The sequence below is a fragment of the Lactuca virosa genome, chromosome 9, assembly GCF_052849685.1.
Source record: "Lactuca virosa cultivar CGN04683 chromosome 9, Lactuca_virosa_CGN04683_v6, whole genome shotgun sequence".
In the NCBI taxonomy this organism is placed as follows: domain Eukaryota; kingdom Viridiplantae; phylum Streptophyta; class Magnoliopsida; order Asterales; family Asteraceae; genus Lactuca; species Lactuca virosa.
Window position 1 is genome coordinate 237,157,735 of NC_136434.1, and position 7,333 is coordinate 237,165,067.

Genomic DNA, 7,333 nt, shown 5'->3' on the forward strand with positions numbered 1-7,333 from the left:
CTCGGTACTAGAGCCTGCTGATGGCAATCCTTGGCGTAATGCCCCTCCTTTTCATATTTATGGCAACCAGATGAAGATCCATAAATACCCTCATGAACCTTGTCGCACTTACCACAAGTGTGACCCCTCTTCCCTCTATACCTCGAATCAGCGGGCTTTAACCACTTTGCCACAGGTTGTGTCTGAACCTGAGCCTGCCTCCGCTCTCTCACCTGGAGCTCCATCTTAATCTCCCTCTTCCTCGTGGCCTCCTGTAGCTTCGCAAGTGTACCATAGCGCTGAGTAGACACAAACTGGAAAATATCCGTCTTGAGCATGCTCATGTACCGGGTCATCTGAGTGTGCTCAGAAGTAGCAAACTCAGGATAACATATAGCTCTCTCCGTAATCATCTTGGTGATCTCCGTCACCGACTCAGTCCCCTGTATCAGATCTAATTACTCCTGAGCCAGCCTCTCCCGCTCCACCAATGGAACATATCTCAAGCGGAACATCACAGAGAACTGCTCCCAACACATGGCAGCCCTCTTCTCCGGAGTGTACGAGCTAGTCACCAATCTCCTTCAATCCTTCGCTCCAGACCGAAGAAGGTTCAGAGCGCACTTGAACTTCTGGTCAGCTGGGCAGGATCAAGTAAAGAAACAGCCCTCAACATCCGGCAGCCACCTCATAGCAAGAATCGGATCCTAAACCCCATCAAACATCGGGGACTTCATATTGTTGAAGTACCAGTACTGGAAGGCTCTCCTCGTACCAATCCCCACAGTAGTGACGGTTGCGATAGCTGCAGCAGCAGCAGCCTCAGAAAGTGCATCATGTTGGTCATTAAAGAACTCCATCATGGCAGTCTTGATAGACCCAAACAACTCTTGTATCTGCCCATGGACAATAGAAACAACCTCAGCATGAATCATCTCCCTAACCTGGTCCTCATTCAACCCTGGTCTATCTTGGCCACTTGATCCAGCTCTTGACTCGAATCTCCTCGTAACCACCATACTGAAAATAAACCAGAAAATATCAGATGAGGCGCATATAATACCATATGATCTATTCCAAACAACAAAACCCTAGGGGTTGTGACTTCCCTGTTACGCGTACAAGTCTTGTGATTCCAGTAGTACAGGCCCATACTACCTTCTGCACCTACCCGTATTTGTCTCATAAGATTATTACAACAACCGTAATAGCACACACTAGAATACGCATATATCCTATTCTCACTTCCTAGAGAAAGGCTAGACATTCCTCAACTGGTCGGCTGACTCCATATAACTCATGCATGAAACTTCTACTAACCCTGCAGCACTTGTGTATGCTAATCATACACAACAATGAATCTTATAGACAGTCAAATACATGATTCTACCCTAATCCCTTCATAAAAAAAGAACAGGAAATAAGGCTAAACCAAACATTTTGAGGCTATAGAATCTTAGTTATGTATAACAATGATGCATACACTAAGCAACTATAGTAATGATGTCAATTCCATACAAGAAAGAAACCTTACGCTATCATGCATCAATTATCAGACAATTCTATCATGCAATTCTGGAAGATCCCTAGTCTATCACTAGCATGTTGTTCTATTATAAACGTAATAGAAAATAACAGTGTGGGTAATTTGGGGTATACTTTCTTGATCTGGCTAATCGTACACATCGCATCCTTCCTTGTTTACTTTTGAAAATAAGTTTAATAACTTTTGCAGTTCCATAGTTTGAGTCTGGATTCACACGAATGTTCATCCAATTCTCTCAAACCAAGGCTCTGATACCAACTTGTAACACTCAAAAATCACAATAATTTAAAATTTTCAAAAATCAACCATTCATCATCATTGTTTACAAAAATAGTCATTGTTTCAAAAGTATGATTTCAAATCAGAGTTTTCCCCAAGATCCAGTGACAAAACAGGAAGTTGTGTACGATCACGCCTTCGCCTTTCCACAATCCTCTGAAGTACCTGAACCCATAAACTAAAAACTCTAAGCCAAAGCTTAGTGAGTTCCCCCAAAGTACCACTACACAAAAATATCATCAAGCAGATAATGGGTCCACAACCTCCTGGTTGGATTACCTCTAGCCCACAACCTTTCGGTTCGAATGCCCCGACCCACAACCTTTCGGTTCGAATGCCCCGGCCCACAACCTTTCGGTTGGAATGCCCAATACATAACAGGTCCACAACCTCCTATTTGAATTACCCCCGGCCCACAACCTTTCGGTTGTAATGCCCAAGGCCACAACCTTTCAGTTGGAATGCCCCGGTCTGTTGACTTATAGCACAAAGAAGTACAATCTCAACCCCACCATACCATATCGACGTGTACATAACAAATAACATATATCCAATAACAAATAATCATATAACCAGTTAACAGACTAGCATGCAGATCTATAAATCCCTACCACATAGAAGCATCATATATGCCAGGATATAGATCTAATGGGCTGGTAATCGTGCTTTCGACCGATGAGTACAGTGAGGAAAACTCACCTCACAGTCTGACGAATAGCTAAACCATACACTGCTCTGAATACCGGCTCTATAGGTCACCAATTCAATAGATATAGACCAAGGCTAAACTATAGCTCAAAATACCCAAATACCCTTAAGTCAAACTTGGTCAACCCTAGTAAAAGTCAAACTCAAAGTCAATGAGTCAAGGAGTCAACTTGGTCTACTCAGTTGAGTACGCGGGGCGTACTCAGCTCCTACACTGGGCGTACTTCTTCTTTGACCGGAATCGGGAGGTTGACCACGTGCGCACAACGTACGCTGGGGTACGTACAACATATACTAAGAATCTCCTTTCCTCAAAAAGAGCTGAATGCATTAAGCTCTCACATCCAAATTTTAAATCCAAGGCCAAAATACCACTATGAGTCATAAAATTTCCAACTTTATGACTTTGCATGCCCATTAAGTGCTTAATACAAAAAATCCCAACTTCCTAACACCTTAAGACCTTCTAGAGCATGCATGGGGAAAAACTAAGCATTAAGACCACATTTTTATGACTCAGGACCCCTCATTAGGTCTGAAAGGACGACTTATTCGACTAGGAGCATGCCATGCTCAAGAATCATCATAGTTGGGACCAAAAATGCCCTAAATGAAGAAATGGCTATATCTACAAGATAAGATGATCAAGTCATGAGCTTTTTACCTCCTACAGGTTGCTAGCAAGGAGATAATATCATATCCAAGTCGCTTCCAAGCTCCAAGGTCTTCCCACCACCTTCTTCTTCTTCAAGAATACCACAAAACACAAAGATAAGCTCAAGATACACTCTTCTCACTTAGGGTTAGCTACAAGATCCGCGTACACAACGTACGCTCAACATACTAGGACTTTGGCTAAAATTACCAAAATGCCACTATGGAACATTCTAGCAAACTTTCTCAAGCCCAAGGGTCAAAATGCATTATTATTTCATACATAGGGTTAAATTTGAAAATACCTCATTATCGATGATGTTACAAAACTAGAACCTAAATCAGAGAAATGTAACTTTTGTGATATGTCAGAGATGGTTGGGTTGAGATCAAGGGTGAGAGTCGAGCTGGTTCCTTCTCCTGATATCACAATACAAAGAAAAGAGATGATCGTTAGACAATATTCGGGAGAGTCTCCCAGGATGAAGCTCTGACGATCAAGTTAGAATTGATTCTAATCGAGAGAATATAAGGAATGTCTTAGAGAAAAAGTGTCTAGTCCCCTTCTCCGTGAGGAAGAAGGGTTCCTTTATACCTGATCGAGGGGAAAGTGTCTCATAACTGATTCTGTTGAGCCTTTCCTCGTGAGACGTGACATGGTGGATCCGTATTGAAGGATCCTCCATCACGTCTTTCTCTCTCATCCCCCTATTGGCTAGAGGGGAATCTTTGATATAATGATGATCATGGATGTCGTCAAATAGGCAAGTGGAGCTCTCTTATTGGCTCCACTCTTGCCGGGATATCTTTTCTAGGGAGAAAAGGGTAAGGCGTAGTTCTGCCCCTTATCTGCCATACCAGTGAGTCCATGCAGGCGGAGGCCCGACCTTGGCCTCAGACTGGATATGACAAGACTCTAACTAGGCCAAGCTTGGCGCTAGTTTGAATCTTCTTCTTTAATGTTTTTCCTAAGGGATATGTTAACAAGTCCCTTAGGCTTGTAGGCGTATGCGTTGGCTTGGTAGCGTTGCCGGTCGATCCTATATTACAACACGTGTATGTCTGAGATTATCTCTGGCATTTGACAGACTTTAGACAGCACCATCGATGTGTGTCAGTTCCATCATGAGACGGTTTGTGACGCCAGTTTTACCTTTAAAACCACCCCTTTACTCATACCTTTCACCTTTTCCTTCTTTCCTTGCTTTCGTTGTAATGACTTAGGCATTTTGTGTTATTTCCTTTTTCATCACTCGTCCATTCTAAACGAGGGATCGTTACGACAGAGTCCCTACCATAGAGGAATTTCGACTACTGCAAGAACAAGTTTGTTTCTTGCCGAAACATGGCGTGATGATTCCGGCGAAGGGATCATCGATCTATGACTGCCCTCGAGGGAAAGTGGGTTCATGTTCCTCTGTTCGAAGCGGGGTTACGCCTGCCAACGTCTGACTTCTTTGATATGACCATGCACCACTATGGCTTTTCTGTTGACGAACTAACCCCAAGTGTCGTCAATAAGATTGTGGGCTTCGAACTGATCTGTCGGTTTGTGGGTTGTATACCCATATCTTGGGTTTTCAATTACTTCTTTTGTGCGTCTAAGAATTCTGGCGTCCGCACGCTGGCGAAAAGGAGGGGCATTCGTCAGTTGATCTCTAAGCAAGATAATCCGAAGAAAAATTCGCAGAGACAATGGCTCTGGGTCAACCGAAACCTTGTGGGGGCACGGGTTTCGTAAGACCCGAGACTTTCCTGACCGTCTTCCCAAGCTATTCGGGGATAACCTAGTTCTTGGAAAACAGTTGGGAAACATTACCGTCATGAGGGAGAACTGGAAAGATTTCATCCTTGCCGCAGCCGACATGAGTGCTACTTGGAGGGCACATGGGAAGATGGCTCAATTATTCATCATAAGATGTGATATTCGCTCATCTCCTTCGCCGCCTTTTTTTTCTACAAAAATAAGAACATAGTATTTTATTGGTCTGTCAGTTCTCATGCGTGGTGTTTGTGTTTGCAGGTGCCGAAGCCGAGATTTCCTTAGATATGGATCTGCGTGACCATTATCGGGGTAGGCATTGTTACTGGGAGGTTGACCTTGTGGAGACTCTTCCCTCTCCCGTATCTGAAAAACATATGTGGGAGCTTGCTGGATTGCTGTCGGCAAAAGGGGGAAATGTTGGTTCTAGCGGACCTGCCTCGTCTTCTCAACCGGTTGTTGGAGCTATTTTCCCAGCCCGTTCTCCAGCCTATGCTTCTGCCAATATTCCTGTGTTGGGTCAAGCAGGAAAAGGTACTACTCCTATTTGGAGAAAACGAAGTGTGCGCGTGATGCTGTCGTCGGACGAAGACACCGAATTTGATGATGTGGGCCTCCAACCTCGTAAGATGCGAAACACAGTATTCGTACCCAAGCGTCTTGGCGATATTAGGGATGTTCTTAGCGATGGGTTTTCTGCGCCCGGGCTGAAAGAGATAGTAGTGGTGCCCAGTTCTTCAAAGACATTGCCTTCTCCGTTTATTGACCCGCTCATGGTTGACCCTGGTGCCTGTTCTGTGCTTGGAGATGCATTGGGCATGTCAGGAGATTTTTCCCCATCGAACATACCTTATATGGTTGACACAATGAGGACTGCGTCCCATCCCCAGGCTTCTGAGGCTTACGTCCCAGGCTGGGCGGTTACTAAAGACTCATTACTTTCGGAAAACATCGCTGCTCAGGAGTGGAGTAACTGCGCCCATCCTCCAGTCATAATGAATTTGCTAGCTTAACAGGGGGAACTCCGTGATTCAGAGGCAGAACGTCGAATGCTATATGAGCAAAATTGGAAGATCATGTGGCCACTCTGGAAGACCAAGCGGAGCGACTTGAAAATCAAGTGAGTTCTATATCTTGAGAGAAGGGTGTTATGGCGAGTGAGTTGGCCAGGTGCCAACGTCAACTGGCTCGTGCCCGGGTGACGGTGATGTTGCTCGTGGCAACTTGCAGTGGTTGTTGGAAAAGGGCGTGGTCCGGGTGATCGATATAAGGTTATCAAAAGTGAGGAATTTGCCAGCGGGATCCAAGGCATACAAAAGTCGTGTGAGGCCCTTGGACTGGAAAAAGGAATCAGTTAGCTCGTCGTCCTGCGACTTCTTGTGAGTCTAACGCCCCGGACCCTGACCGTGTCTCTAGAAAAGTCGAAGAGGTGGATATTGCCCTTTCGTCCCTTGTTGAGATGGATTTTGCAGGCCACTTTCGTCTGGGGGAGCTGGACTATGACAGCTTCCGCCAATTCTGTTGTAGGCCGGGTCCAGGAAGCTCTTCCTCGGACTCTAGGGACTGGTTTTTTTGTCTGTCCCCTTTTGTTCATTTTGTAATGTATATGCACTCCCTTGTATTGTATGTGCAATGAAAGATATTGGTTGTCAACAACCAAGAACTGTGTACTTTGTGCTTTGTACTTGGTATATGAATTCTTTTTCTGTATTTTGAATTGACCAGTGATATCTTTAGACTAGGCTTATTTGACATTTCTGCTATAATTCTTTTCTACACATTCCCTTGTTCCAGGGTTCGCGTTAATTAGCTAATGTGCGTTTCAGACGTCGTATAACTGCTACTATTGGCTTATATGCTTTCGACAATCATTGACTTGTATGTTTGGTCGAGTTTTTTACGCTAATTCACGAAATGCTAGCCTATGTTCTTGGATATATAATTTGAGGTTTAGCTACCTACGTTTTGGACGAGGTCGTCACCTCAAGAACTTTTATTATCTGATTTTCAGGGGAAAGGTTATAAATCTTTTTAGGACCCCTTTTTTGCCATTAACTAGAGTTTGCACATTCTCAGCTCTGAGATGTTATTGGCATGTTTTAGGTAAAGATTATGATTCTTTGAGACCTATGGTTGCATCCTTGTATAGATTTTGCTCAAGCAGCGTAGGTGATCAGCCGTTGTTGCTAATTGGAAAATATACACAACCCCTTTACTTTGTGTTTTTTGCAATTGGTTAAAAAGAATTCTGGAAAGCTCTTTTAAAGCAAAAATTATATTGACTACAAAAAGGAAAAACACGAAACATTAGACTCTAAATCTCTAAGTGTCAGGGCGTGGACCAGGTCTCCGCGCTGGCACTTGGAGTATGGTTATTATATGCGGAGTTTAACCATACTCCTTTT